General features: G+C 37.6%; 1 protein-coding gene across 15 annotated transcripts in view; it reads left to right on the forward strand.

The window, feature by feature from the left end:
• WDPCP (WD repeat containing planar cell polarity effector) overlaps positions 1–16,025 on the forward strand; it is a 384,215-nt gene that overhangs the window by 82,205 nt on the left and 285,985 nt on the right. The window lies entirely within an intron of this gene.

Here is a 16,025-nt window from a genome sequence, read left to right on the forward strand (position 1 = left end):
GCAGGGGCCACTCTTCATCGTGGTGCACTGGCCTCTCACTATTGCAGCCTCTCCTGTTGCAGAGCACAGGCTCCAGACGCGCAGGCTCAGTAGTTGTGGCTCATGGGCCCAGTTGCTCTGCGGCATGTGGGATCTTCCCAGACCAGGGCTCAAACCCCTGTCCCCTGCATTGGCAGGCAGATTCTAAACCACTGCGCCACCAGGGAAGCCCTATTCATGTTTTTTGAATCTCACATTTTTTGGGGAAGAGAGTAATATAAATGTGTTTTAACAATGTTTATTAGTATTTCAGGATAAAGTATATATCATTAGGAAACATCTTTTAAAAAAGTCTTTTCCTTTCTGAGTATCTAAAGCAACTCTTGTATTTAGGAGGACAGATTTATTTACATCTTTAGCATCATTACTAAGAAAATGGTTTACCTTGCAAAGCATTATTTCTTTATATCAAATATATAATTACAGATGATGTCATTATAATTTCATTAAGTTTAGCTTGCTTAAAATGGATAAGGTTAGAATTTCCAGTTAAGCAAAGTGGATTTAACACCCATTTGCTTCCTTCCCCGATTCTTCTAAAATGAGAGTAAACGAATTACTATTAAAAAGGTGTACAGCACTGGAGCCTGCAGGCATTTTGGTGGGGATAATGGCAGACTTCAGGAGGGCTCATGCCAAGGAGTACTTCCCAGAACTTCTGCTGCCAGTGTCCTTGTCCCCGCAGTGAGCCACAGCTGCCCCCGGCCTCTGCAGGAGACCCTCCGAAACTAGCAGCCATGTGGCTGACAGGGTCTTGGTGCTCTGGCCTGGTGTCAGGCCTGAGCCTCTGAGGTAGGAGAGCTGAGTTCAGGACATTGGACCACCAGAGACCTCCTGGCCCCATGTAATATCAATCGGCAAGAGCTCTCCCAGAGATCTCTGTTGCAAAACTAAGACCCATCTCCACCCAACAGCCAGCAAGCTCCAGTGCTGGACGCCCCATGCCAAACAACTAGCAAGACAGGAACACAACCCCACCCATTAGCAGAGAGGCAGCCTAAAATTATAGTAAGTTCACAGACACTCCAAAACACACCACCAGATGTGGCCCTGCCCACCAGAAAGACATGATCCAGCCTCATCCACCAGAACTCAGACACCAGTCCCCTCCACCAGGAAGCCTACACAACCCACTGAACCAATCTCACCCACTGGGGGCACACACCTAAAACGACAGGAACTATGAACCTGCAGTCTGAGAAAAGGAGACCTTAAACAAAACGAGAAGGCAAAGAAATATGCAGCAGGTGAAGGACAAAGGCAGAAATGCACCAGACCAAACAAATGAAGGGGAAATAGGCAGTCTACCTGAAAAACAATTCACTGTAATGAAAGTAAAGATGATCCAAAATATTGGAAATAAAATGGAGAAAATGTAAGAAACATTTAACAAGGACCAAGAAGAACTAAAGAGCAAACAAACAAGGATGAACAACGCAAAAAATGAGATTAACAATTCTCTTGAAGGAATCAATAGCAGAATAACTGAGGCAGAAGAATGGATAAGTGACCTGGAAGATAAAATAGTGGAAATAACTGCCACAGAGTAGAGTAAAGAAAAAAGAATGAAAAGAATTGAGGACAGTCTCAGAGACCTCCGGGACAACAGACCTCAGAGACAACAGTAAACCCACCAACATTCGAATTATAGGGGTCCCAGAAGAAGAAGAGAAAAAGAAAGGGTTTGAGAAAATATTTGAGGAGATTATAGTTGAACACTTCCCCAACATGTGAAAGGAAATAGTCAAGTCCAGGAAGCTGAGAGAGTCCCATACAGGATAAATCCAAGGAGAAACACGTCAAGACATATTAATCAAACTATCAAAAATTAAATACAAAGAAAAAATATTAAAAGCATCAAGGGAAAAACAACAAATAACATACAAGGGAATCCCCATAAGGTTAACAGGTGATCTTTCAGCAGAAACTCTGCAAGCCAGAAGGCAGTGGCAGGACATATTTAAAGAGATGAAAGGGAAGAATCTACAACCAAGATTACCCAGCAAGGATCTCATTCAGATTTGACAGAGAAATCAAAAGCTTTATAGACAAGCAAAAGTTAAGAGAATTCAGCACCACTAAACCAACTTTACAACAAATGCTAAAGCAACTTCTCTAGGCAGGAAACACAGGAGAAGGAAAAGACCTACAAAAACAAACGCAAAACAATTAAGAAAATGGTAATAGGAACATACGTATCGATAACTACCTTAAATGTAAATGGATTAAATGCTCCAACCGAAAGACACAGACTGGCTGAATGGGTATAAAAACAAGTCACGTATATATGCTGTCTACAAGAGACCCACTTCAGATCTAGGGCCACATACAGACTGAAAGTGAGGGGACGGAAAAAGGTACTCCATGCAAATGGAAATCAAAAGAAAGCTGGAGGAGCAATTCTCGTATCAGACAAGATAGACTTTGAAATAAAGACTATTAGAAGAGACAAAGAAGGACACTACATAATGATCAAAGGGTCAATCCAAGAAGATATAACAGTTGTAAATATTTATGCACCCAGTATAGGAGCACCTCAGTACATAAGGCAAATGCTAACAGCCATAAAAGGGGAAAACAACAGTAACACAATGATAGTAGGGGACTTTAACACCCCACTTTCACCAATGGACAGATCATGCAGAATGAAAATAAATAAGGAAACACAAGCTTTAAATGACACTCTAGACAAGATAGACTTAATTGATATTTATAGGACATTACCCCCCAAAACAACAGAATACGGTTTATTCTCAAGTGTTCATGGAACGTTCTCCAGGATAGATCGTATCTTGGCTCACAAATCAAGCCTTAGTAAATTTAAGAAAAGTGAAATCATATCAAGTATCTTTTCCTACCAGAATGCCATGAGACTAGATATTGATTACAGGGAAGAAACTGTAAGAAATACAAACACATGGAGGATAAACAATACTCTACTAAATAACCAAGAGATCACTGAAGGAATCAAAGAGGAAATCATAAAATACCTAGAAACAGGGGCTTCCCTGGTGGCGCAGTGGTTGAGAGTCCGCCTGCGATGCAGGGGACGTGGGTTCGTGCCCCGGTCTGGGAAGATCCCACATGCCGCGGAGCGGCTAGGCCCGTGAGCCATGGACGCTGAGCTTGCGTGTCCGGAGCCTGTGCTCCACAACGGGAGAGGCCACAACAGTGAGAGGCCCGAGTACCGCAAAAAAAACAAAACAAAACAAAAAAAATACCTAGAAACAAATGACAGTGAAATCACAACGACTCAAAACCTATGGGACTCAGCAAAGGCAGTTCTAAGAAGTTTGTAGCAATACAATCCTACCACAAGAAACAAAAATCTCAAACAACCTAACCTTACACCTAAAGCAATTACAGAAAGAAGAAAAAAAGACCCAAAGATAGCAGAAGGAAGGAAATCATAAAGATCAGGTCAGAAATAAAAAGAAATGAAGGAAATGATAGCAAAGATCAAGAAAACTAAAAGCTGTTTCTTTGAGAAGATAAACAAAATTGATAAACCGTTAGCCAGACTCATCAAGAAAAAAAGGGAGAAGACTCAAATCAACAGAATTAGAAATGAAAAAAGGAGAAGTAACAGCTGACACTGCAGAAATACGAAGGATCATGAGAGATTACTACAAGCAACTCTATGCCAATAAAATGGACAACCTGGAAGAAATGGACAAATTCTTAGAAAAGCACAACCTTCCAAGAATGAACCAGGAACAAACAAAATATAAACAGACCAATCACAAGCACTGAAATTGAAACTGTGATCAGAAATCTTCGAACAAACAGAATCCCAGGACAAGATGGCTTCACAGGCGAATTCTGTCAAACATTTAGAGAAGAGCTAATACCTATCCTGATCAAACTCTTGCAAAATATAGCAGAGGGAGAAACATGCCCAAACTCATTCTATGGGGCCACCATCATCCTGATACCAAAACCAGACAAAGATGTCACAAAGAAGGAAAACTATGGCCAATATCGCTGATGAACATAGATGCAAAAATCCTCAACAAAATACTAGCAAACAGAATCCAACAGCACACTAAAAGGATCATACACCATGATCAAGTGGGGTTTATCCCAGGAATGCAAGGATTCTTTAACATACACAAATCAATCAATGTGATACACCATATTAACAAATTGAAGGATAAAAACCACATGATAATCCCAATAGATGCAGAAAAAGTTTTCAACAGAATTCAACACCAATTTATGATAAAAACTCTCCAGAAAGTAGCCATAGAGGGAACCTACCTCAACATAATAAAGGCCATATACGACAAACAGGGAACAGAAAACCCACTCCTAAAGGATGTGCATGCAAACTCACTTGACCTGAAAACCAGCACAAAAACAGCATACTGAGAAGCCCATGGACCATAGGTGAAGGGGACCCACTTACTAATCTTGAAGCATCTGCCAGAGAGTCAGGAACCAACTGAGACACTCCCTGGGAACAGAGACACTGGCCAAAGCATTTTTGCAATTTCAGGCTGCCTTCATAGTTCTGGTGCAGGTGAGCACCATTTTGAAATTTTCCCTCTAACCTTTTAGAAAGGAGAGGGATAAATAGAAAGGACTTTAGAAAGGACTGGGAGAAATAACTGATTTACTTAATACATAAAAATAAACACAGAGACTTAGGCAAAATGAGACGGAAACATATTCCAATCAGAAAAATATGACAAAACCTCAGAAAAAGAGCTAAGGAAAATGGAGGTAAGCAATCTAGTGTATAAAGAACTTACAGTAATTATAAAAATGCTCACTGAGCTCTGGAGAAGAATGGATGAATACTGTGAAAACTTCAACAAAGATATAGGAAATATAAGAAAGTAATAAACAGAAGTTATAACTGAACTAAAGAATATGCTAGAGGGGTTCAACAGCAGACTGCATGAGGTAGAAGAATGAATCAGTGGGCTAGAAAACAGAACAATGGAACTCACCCACACAGAGCAACTAAATGAAAAATGAATTTAAAAAAGTGAAGATAACTTAAGAGACCTTTGGTACAACATCAAGCAGAATAACATTTGGACTATAGGGGTCCCAGAAGGAGGAGAGAGAGAGCAAGGGCTAGAAAAATTATTTGAAGAAATAGTGGCTGAAAACTTCCCTATTTGGGGAAAGGAAACAGACAGGTCCAGGAAGCCCAGAGAATTCCGAATAAGATGAACCCAAAGAGATGCACACCAAGACACATTATAATTAAAATGGGAGAGGTTAAGGGTAAAGAGAGAATCCAGAAAGCAGCAAGAAAAAAACAACTAATTTTGTACAAGGGAAACCGCATAAAGGCTATGAGCAGAAATTTTCAGCAGAAACTTGACAGGCCAGAAGGGAGTGGCATGTCATGTTCAAAGTGCTGCAAGAAAAAACTTCCAACCAAGGATTCTCTACCTAATGAGGTCATCATTCATAATTGAAGGAGAGATGAAGGGTTTCAGATAAGCAAAAACTAAAGGAATCTGTTACTGGCCCTACAGGAAATGTTGAAAGGACTTCTTTAATTTTAAAGGAAAAGAAATGGTACTAATTAATAATAAGAAAATATACAAAAGTAAAAATCTCACTAGAAAAGGTAACTATATAATAAAAGTAGTGGATCAATCACTTTTATAAGGCAAGCATGCAGGTTAAAAGACAAATGAAGTAAAATTAACTAAAATTACAATAATTAGTTAAGACATGCATAAAATAAAAAGATGTAAAGTGTGTCAATGAAAGTATAAAATGTTGGGGGGATAAAAAGATAAAACTTTGGAATGTGTTCAAATTTAAGTTGTTACCAACTTAAAACAGGCCACTATTTAAATAGGAAGTTATATGTGAACCTCACTAACTATAAGGAAAAAATTATAGTAACTACACTAAAGAAAATGAGAAAGGAATCTAAATATAATGTTAGAGTAAACTACTAAAGCACAACGGAAGAGAGAAAGAGAAGAAAAAAGGAACAGAGAACTTCAAAAATAGCCAGAAAACATTTAACAAAATGGAATAATTATGTACTTATCAATTATTACTTTAAATGCAAATGGACTAAATTTGCCAATCAAAAGTGGCTGAATGGATAAAAAAAGAAGACCCATCTATTGGTTACCTACAAGAGAATTACTTCTCTTGTAATTCTTGAAAGGAAACACACAGACTTAAAGTGGAGAGATGGAAAAAAATATTCCATGCAAATGGATGTGAAAAGAAAGCTGGATTAGCTATACTCATATCAGACAAAATAGACTTTAAAACAGAGACAGTAATAAAAGACAAAGAAGGGCATTACATAATGATAAAGGGGTCTGTCCAGCAAGAAAATATTAACATTTATAAATGTATTTGCACCCAACAGCGGAGAACCAATATATATTAAGCAAATAGTAACAGACTTACAGAGAAAAATTGAAAGCAATACAATAATACTAGGGGACTTTAACACCCCATTTACATCAACAAATCATCCAGACAGAAAATCAATACAGAAACATTGGAGTTAAATGACACATTAGTCCAGATTGACTTAATAGATAAACATAGAACATTCCATTCAAAATCAGCAGAATACATATTTTTCTTAAGTACACATAGAAACATTCTCCAGGATAGATCACTATTAGGTCATAAAACAAGTCTCAGTAAATTGAAGAAGATTGAAATCACATTAAACATCTTCTTTGGCCACAGTGGTATGAAACTAGATATCAGTCACAAGGAAAAGGCCAGGAAAAAACACAAAAAGGTGGATATTAAATAGCATGCTACTGAACAACCAGTGGGTCATCAAAGAAATCAATACCTAGATACAAACGAAAACAGAAATATGTCATATCAAAATCTATGTCACGCAGCAAAAGGAGTTCTAAGAGGGAAGGTCATAGCAATATAGGCCTACTTCAGAAAGCAAGAGAAATCCCAAATAAACAATCTAACTTTACACCTAAAGGAGCTAGAAAGAGAAGAACAAATGAAGCCCCAATTAGTAGAAGGAAGGAATAATGAAGATCAGAGCAGGAATAAATGAAATAGAGACTAAAAAAAAAAAAAAAATGAGAAGATAAGTGAAACAAAGAGCCAGTTCTTTGAAAAGATAAACAAAACCAACAAACCTTTAGCTAGAATAACCAAGGAGAAAAGAGAGAGGACTCAAATAAAATCAGAAATGAAAGAAAAGTTACAGCTGATACCACAGAAATGCAAAGGATCATAAGAGACTACTGTGAACAGTTACACACCAACAAATTGGACAACATAGAAGATAAATTCCTAGAAAGATACAATCTTTACAGACTGAATCATGAAGAAATAGAAAATCTGTGTAGACTGATTACTAGTAAGGACATTGAAACAGTAATCAAAAGCTTCCCAACAAACAAAAATAGAGGACCAGATAGCTTTTCTGGTGAATTTTTACAAAACAGAGATTTAATACCTGTTCTTCTCAAACTATTCCAAAAGGTTGAAGAGGAGGGAAACATTCCAAACATTTTATACTACCAAAACCAGGCAAGGACACCACACAAAAAAAGAAAATTACAGGCCAATTCTTGATGAACATACATGTAAAAATCCTCAACAGAATATTGGTAAACCAAATCCAACAATACATTAAAAGGACTGTGCACCATGATCAAGTAGGATTCAGGGATACAAAAATGTTTTATCACCCACAAAGCAATCAACATGATATATCATATTAACAAAATGAAGGATAAAAATCATACAATTATCTCAATAGATGCAGAAAAAAATATTTGACAAAATTCAACATCCATCTATGCTAAAAACTTACAGCAAAGTTGGTAAAGCAGAATTTACCTCAACATAATAAAGGCCATATATGACAAACCCAAGCTAACATCAGTGGTGAAAAGCTGAAATCTTTTCCCTTAAAATCAGGAATAAGACAAAGATGTCTATTCTCACCACTTTTATTCAACATAATATTGGAAATCCTAGCCATAGCAGTTAGGTGAGGAGAAAATAGGTATTCAGATCAGAAAGGAAGAAATAAAACTCACTATTTGCAGATGACATGATACTATATAGAGATAACCCCAAAGACTCTGCCAAAAAAATGGTATAACTAATAAATGAATTTAGTTAAGTTGCTGTATACAAAATCAATGTACAGAAGTCTGTGGCATATCTATGCACTAATAACAAGCTATCAGAGAAATAAAACAATCCCATTTACAATTGCATCAAAAAGAATATAATACCTAGGAATAAATGTAACCAAGGAGTCGAAAGACCTATACACCAAAAAGTACAAGATGCTGATGTAAGAAATTGAAAAATATATAAATAAATGGAAATAATATTCCATGTTCATGGACTGGAAGCATTAATATTGTTAAAATGTCCATTCTACCCAAAGCTGTCTACAGGCATACCTTAGAGACATTGTGGGTTCAGTTCTAGACCACTCCAAAAAAGCAGATATCTCAAAGTGAGTCACAAATGTTTTGGTTTCCCAGTGCATCTAAAAGTTATGTTTACACTATACTGTCATCTATTAAGTGTACAGTAGCATTATGTCTTTAAAAACATTGTACATACCTTAATTAAAAAATATTTTATTGCTAAAAAATGCTAAATATCGTATGAGCTTACAGCAAGTTGTAATCTATTTGCTGGTGGAGGGTTTTGCCTCAGTGTTGATGGGTGGTGGTTGCTGAAGGTTGGGGTGCCTGTGGCAATTTCTTAAAATAAGACACCAGTGAAGTTTGCCACATTGATGGACTCTTCCTTTCACACATGATTTCTCTGTAGCATGTAGTGCTGTTTGATAGCATTTTACCCAGAGTAAAACTTCTTTCAAAATTGTAGTCAATCCTCTAGAATCCTGCTGCTGCTTTATCAACTAAGTTTACATAATATTCTAAATCCCTTGTTGTCATTTCAGTAATCTTCATAGCATTTATACCAGGAGTAGACTTATTTCATCTCAAGAAACAACTTTCTTTGATCATTCATAAGAAGCAACTCCTTAAGTGTTAAAGTTTTCTCATGAGATTGCAACAAAATTCAGTCCTATATTCAGGCTCCACTTCTAATTCTAGTTCTTTTGCTGTTTTCCCCACATCTGCAGTTACTACCTCCACTGAAGTCTTCAACCCCTCAAAGTTATCCATGAGGGTTGGAAAGAACTTCTTCCAAACTCCTGTTAATGTTGCTATTTTGACTTTTTCCCGTGAATCATGAATGTTCTTAATGGCACCTAGAATGGAGAATCCTTTCCAGGTTTTCTTTTCTTATCCTGTTTTTTTTGGCCATGCCACATGGCTTGCAGGATCTTAGTTCTCTGACCAGGGATTGAACCCGGGCCCCAGCTGTGAAAGCACTGAGTCCTAACCACTGGACCACCAGGGAATTCCTAGAAGGTTTTCAATTGAATTTGCCCAGATCCATCGGAGGAATCACTGTCTGTGGCAGCTATAGCCCTAAGAATTGTTTTTCTTAAACCATAAGACTCGAATGTCAAAATTACTCCTTGATCTATGGGCTGCAGAATGGATGTTGTGCTTGTGCTACCAGGCATAAAAACAACATTAATCTCATTGTACATCTCCATCAGAGTTCTTGGGTGACCAGGTGCATTGTCAATGAGTAGTAATATTTTGAAAGAAATCTTTGTTTCTGACCTGTAGGTCTCAAGGGTGGGCTTAAATTATTCATTAAATCATGTTGTAAACAGATGTGCTGTCATCCAGGCTTTGTGGTTCCATTTATAGGGCACAGATAGAGTAGATTTAGCAGAATCTTAAGGTCCCTAGGATTGCTGAGCATTGGCTTCTACTTCAAGTTGGCAGCTGTATTAGCCCCTAACAAGAAAGTCATCCTGTCTGTTGAAGCTTTGAAAACAGTCATTGACTTTTCCTCTCTAGCTATGTAATTCCTAGATGGCACCTTCTTTCAATAGAAGGTTGTTTGTCTACATTGAAAATTTATTGTTTAGTGTAGCCAGCTTCATTAATTTTATCTTAGCTAGGTCTTCCAGATAACTTGCTGTAGGTTCTACATCTGCACTTGCTGCTTCACCTTGTACCTTTATGTTCTGGACACGGTTTCTTGCCTTAAACCTCATGAACCAACCTCTGCTAGCTTTAAACATTTCTTCTGTAGCTTCCTCACCTCTCTCAGTCTTCATAAAATTGAAAAGAGTTAGGTCCTTGTTTTGCATTAGGGTTTGGCTTAGGGAATGTTGTGGCTGATCTATCCAGGACACCAAAACTTTATATCAGCAATAAAGTTGTTTCATTTTCTTATTATTTGTGTGTTCAGTGGAGTAGCACTTTTAATTTCCTTTAAGAACTTTTCCTTTGCAGTCACAACTTAGCTAACTGTTTGGCTCAGGAGGCCTAGCTCTCAGCCTGTCTTGACTTTCAACATGCCTTCCTCAATAAGCTTAATCATTTCTTTTTTTAAAGTTAAATTAAATTAAATTTTTTTGTTTATTTATTTTTGGCTGCATTGGGTCTTTGTTGCTGAACATGGGCTTTCTCTAGTTGCGGCGAGCAGGGGCTTCTCATTGCAGTGGCTTCTCTTGTTGTGGAGCATGGGCTTAGGTGCGTGGGCTTCAGTGGTTGTGGCTCATGGGCTCTAGAGCACAGGCTTAGTAGTTGTGGTGCATGGGCTTGGTAGCTCCACGGCATGTGGGATCTTTCCAGACCAGGGCTCGAACCCATGTCCCCTGCATTGGCAGGCAGATTCTTAACCACTGTGCCACCAGGAAAGCCAATTGTTTCTAACTTTTGATTTAAAGTGAGGGACATGCAACTCTTCCTTTTACTTGAACACTTAGAGGCCACTGTAGGATTATCAACTAGCCTAATTTCAATATTGTTGTGTCTCAGGGAATAGGAAGGCATGAAGAGAGGGAGAGAGATGGGAGAACAGCCTGTCAGTGGAGCAGTCAAAACACACACATGACATTTATCACTTAAGTTAGCCTTCTTATATAGGTGTGGTTCATGGTGCCCCAAAACAATTACAGTAGTAACATCAAAGATCACTTATCACAGATCACCATAAAAAAATAATAGTAATGAAAATGTTTGAAATATTGCAAGAATTACCAAAATGTGACAGAGACATGAATTAAGCAAATGCTATTGGAAAATGGTGCCTGTCGACTTGCTCAGTGCAGGGCTGCCACAAACCTTCAGTTTGCAAAAAAGCAATGTCTGCGAAGCACAATAAAGTGAAGTGCAGTAAAAGAGTTATGCCTATATAGATTCAATGTAATCCTTACCAAAATTCCAATGGCACATTTTGCAAAACTAGAACAAATAATTCTGAATTTTGTATGGAACCACAAAAGATCCCGAGTAATCAAAACAATTTTAAGAAACAGTAACAAAGCTGGAGGTACTACACTTCCTGATTTCAAACTATACTACAAAGCTGTGGTAAGCAAAATGGTATGAGAGACCAGAAATAAACCCACACATAAATGGACATTTAACTTATGACAAAGGAGCAAAGAACATAGAGTGGAGAAAGGATAGTCTCTTCAATAAATTGTGTTGGGAAAACTGGATAGCCACATGGAAAAGAATGAAACTAGACCACTATCTTATACCATACAGAAAAATTAACTGAAGATGGATTAAAGACCTGAATGTAAGATCCAATATCTTAAAATTCCTAGAAAAAAATGTAGGTGGTAGTCTCCTTGACATCGATCTTGGAGATGATTTTTGACATCAAAAGCAAAGGCAACAAAAGTAAAAATAAACAAGTGGGACTACATCAAACTAGAAAGCTCCTGCACAGCAATGGAATCCACCAACAAAATGGAGAAGACATTTGCCAATCATATATCTGATAAGTCCAACATATAAACTCAATAACAACAACAACAACAAAAACTGATTAAAAATGGGCAGAGGATCAGAATAGACATTTTTCCAAAGAAGACATACAGATGGCCAACAGGCACATGAAAAGATGTTCAACATCACTAATAATAGGGAAATGCAAATCAAAACCACAATGAGATACCACCTCACACCTGTTAAAACGGCTATTATCAAAAAAACAAGAAGTAACATTTATTGGAGAGGCTGTAGAGAAAAGGGAACCTTACACACTGTTGTTGGAACTATAAATTTGTATAGCCACTATGGAAAACAATATGGAGATTCCTCAAAAAATTAAGAGTAGAGCTACCATATGACCCAACTATTCCACTTCTGGGTATTTATCCAAAGAACATGAGAACAGTAATTTGAAAAGATATATGCACCCCCATGTTCATTGCAGCATTATTTACCATAGCCAAGACATGGAAACAACCTGAGTGTCCATTGATGGATGAATGCATATAGATGATGTGTTATATTTATACAATGGAATAATACCCTAAAAAAGAATGAAATCTTGCCTCGTGCAGCAACATGGATGAACCTTGAAGGTATTTTGTTCAATGAAATAAATCAGATGGAAAAAGACAAATACCCTGTAATTTTTACTCTTCAGTGGAATCTAAAAAACATTAACAAAGGAATGAACAAAATAAAACAATAGCAAACTCATAGATACAGAGATCAGATTAGTGGTTACCAGAGAGGAAGGGGATTAGGGGTTGGGTGAAATGGCTGAAAGGGGCAACTGTATGGTGATGTATGGTAACTAGACTTGTGGTGGTGATCACTTTGTAGTGTGTAAGATGTTGAATTTTAATGCTGTACACCTGGAACTTATATAATAAAAGTTCTTTTTTTTAGATTTGTGTATTTTTTAATTTTACATATATTCTTGTGTTTTGTTTTTAAACATTACATATAATCTTTTATATTTATCCAATAATTAAAACAATTTAAAACCAAAAATGTTAAACATCATTTTCAGCATAAGACTTTTATTTAGTAATATACATTCAGAGAAAAACTCTGAGAGACAACAAAATGTTGTTAATAGCTGTCTCCAAAGAGTGGAAATACCGGAAATTAAACTTTTTTGTTCTTTCCTTATTTTCTCAATTTTATACAGTGAACATATTACTTTTATAATCAAGAAACCAAATTATATTGAAATATGTATAAATATGATAGAAAAAAGGAAATGAATGCTCTGACCAAAGACAGTAGTGCACAAAGGCCCCAGGGGGCAGTAAGATCTTCTGCCCCAACTGGATCTTCAGCAGAGCTATCTATTCTCCCTGCTGGGGGCATTCTTCTCTTTGAACCCATGTGCAGTCATACTTCTTCTTTAGGGCACAGCTTTAGTAAGTCACCTAGAGAAGCCTTCCCTGCCATTTAGACTAAGTTAGTAACCCTCTTACATGCTCTCATTATGCTTGACATTTAAAGTTGTGTTTTTTTTGCGGTACGCCCGCCTCTCACTGTTGTGGCCTCTCCCGTTGTGGAGCACGGGCTCCGGACGCGCAGGCTCAGCGGCCATGGCTCACGGGCCCAGCCCCTCCGCGGCATGTGGAATCCTCCCAGACCGGGGCACGAGCCTGCGTCCTCTGCATCGGCAGGCGGACTCTCAACCACTGCGCCACCAGGGAAGCCCCTAAAGTATTTTTTGAATTGAGGTATAATTGACTTATTATAGTAGTTTCTGGTGTACAGCATGACGATTTGATAAGTCTAGTTAACATCCACCACCATACATGGTTACAAAAGTTTTTTCTTGCGATAGGAACTTTTAATATTTACTGTCTTAGCAACTTTCAAATATGCAATACATTATTATTAACTATAGTCTCCATGCTGTACATGATATCCCCATGACTTGTTTATTTTATAACTGGAAGTTTGTACCTTTTGACCCCCTTCACCCATTTCACCCACCTTCCCCTTCACCCTCCTGACTCTGACAACGAATCTGTTCCCTGTATCTTTGAGCTTGTGTTTTGTTTGTTTGTTTTTAAGATTCTGCATATAAGTGAAGTCATATGGCATTTGTCTTTCTCTGACTTATTTCACTTAGCATAACGCCCTCAAGGTCCATTCAAGATGTCACAAATGGTAGGATTTCATTCTTCTGATGGCTTAGTAGTATTACATTGTATATATATACCACGTCTTCTTTATCCATTCATCCATCGATGGACACTTAGATCTTGGCTATTGTAGATAATTCTGCAACGAACATGAAATAATGGTACCTATATCTTTTTGGATTAGTGTTTTCATGTTCTTTGGATAAATACCCAGAGGTGAAGTTGCTGCATCACATGATAGTTCTATTTTTGAGAAACCTCCATACTGTTTTCCATAGTGAGTGCACCGATTTGCATTCCCACCAGCAGTGCTGAAGAGTTCCCTATTCCCCACATCCTCGCCAACACTTGTTATTTCTTGTCTTTTTGATAAATGCTATTCTAATTTGAAGTAATCACAAACTTTTACAGAAAACTTGTTAGTACAGAGAATTTTTTTTCTTGAACCATTTTAGAGTAAGTTTCAGATCTGATGCCTCACCACCCCCAAATACTTTAGTGTGTATTTCCTATAGAAAATGTGTTGTCCCACATCATCTATATAACCATCAAAATCAAGAAATTAACAATGATAATAGTACTACCATCTAATACTCAGAGTTTCACCAGTTGTTCCTCCAGTGTCATTTTTTATAGCAAATGGTTCTCGTTCAGAATTACTTGGGTTTTTTTAGTAAAAGAAGGTGTGAAGAATGAAAAATACTGAAAAGAGTTATGTGTGATCAGGATTTTCTAAGACTGGATTGAATTTAGATGGGTAAATGGATTTTGTTAGGAATGGGCTAGAACAAGGCTGGGTTTGGTTTCTCCCTCCAAAGTATTCTTGAAATTCTGCTTTTGACAACAGATTGTGAGTTTCTTTGCCTTTAAGTGACTTGTATTTGCTTTTGAGATCTTTTGTAACTTTGGTTAAGGAATAAGTATTGTCTCACAGTGACCTATGATCTTATTTGACCAAGTGTTTTAAAACTTTTTGACAAACTTCCCAAATATCAAATTTTAATTGTTTCTTTTGATTTCCAGCTAACTTTGGGGTACCTTAGAGGTCCCCTGAGGTATCTTAAAGAGAAATATTTAACTAGGATTATTTGGTATGTTAAGTTAAATGTAATCATTTGGAATTCTGGTTATTATAACCAAGTTTCTTTATTGATTACACTATAATCAGATGTTTAACCATGGCTTTTAAGTCTTTGGTCATTTATAGATATTTTTGTACTCTGATGCTTTTACAAAAAGTGCTTCATCATCAAGATTCATAGAAAGGCTATGGAAGCAGTTACAACAGTACCACACCAATATGATGGCTATGTGAGGATTACAGCCCATACTGACTTAAAACAAGGAGCTGTCCTGCCTCTGGGGCCCCTAGATCAGACATCCAGAGATTTTTACTCCCTGACAGGCAGGGTCGACACCCCCCACTCAGCTCTGAAGCAGTTACAGAAGACGGACGATTGCCCTTCTGCTCTCATAAGAATATGGGAGTAAAATATCTGAGGGGGGAATGAAACAGGAGGGAAGGAGGCAGGGCACAACCTTTGAAAGAATGACATAGCCCGAGGACATGACATAAACTGATTAGAACCAAATGGGTCCAAGATGGTGGACATGTCGACTTCCACTAGACCTTAAGCCTCAGTATACCTCACTGTAACACATCAGCATGCTAAATGACATGCCCACAGGCGTCATGACAGTTCCAAGACCAACCATAAGGATCAAAAAAGTGGGTGGTGGCCCAATTCCTGGAAATCCCCACCCCTTCCTGAAATAGCTGCAATAAGCCTCCCACTCACGAGCCTATGAGATTACCCACCCCTATAAAAACTGACAACCCCATACCCTGGTGCCTTTCTCACCTTCTGAGATGGCCCACACTGTCTGTGGAGTGTGTTTCTCTCTAAATAAATCCACTTCTTACATAAAAAAAAAAGAAAAAAAGACATGTTACATTTAGTTATCATGTCTCTTTATGCTCTTTAATTCTGGAACAAATCTTTCATCCTTTTAATTTTTTTTAATT

Source organism: Tursiops truncatus, chromosome 14 (assembly GCF_011762595.2).
Source record: "Tursiops truncatus isolate mTurTru1 chromosome 14, mTurTru1.mat.Y, whole genome shotgun sequence".
Classification (NCBI taxonomy): domain Eukaryota; kingdom Metazoa; phylum Chordata; class Mammalia; order Artiodactyla; family Delphinidae; genus Tursiops; species Tursiops truncatus.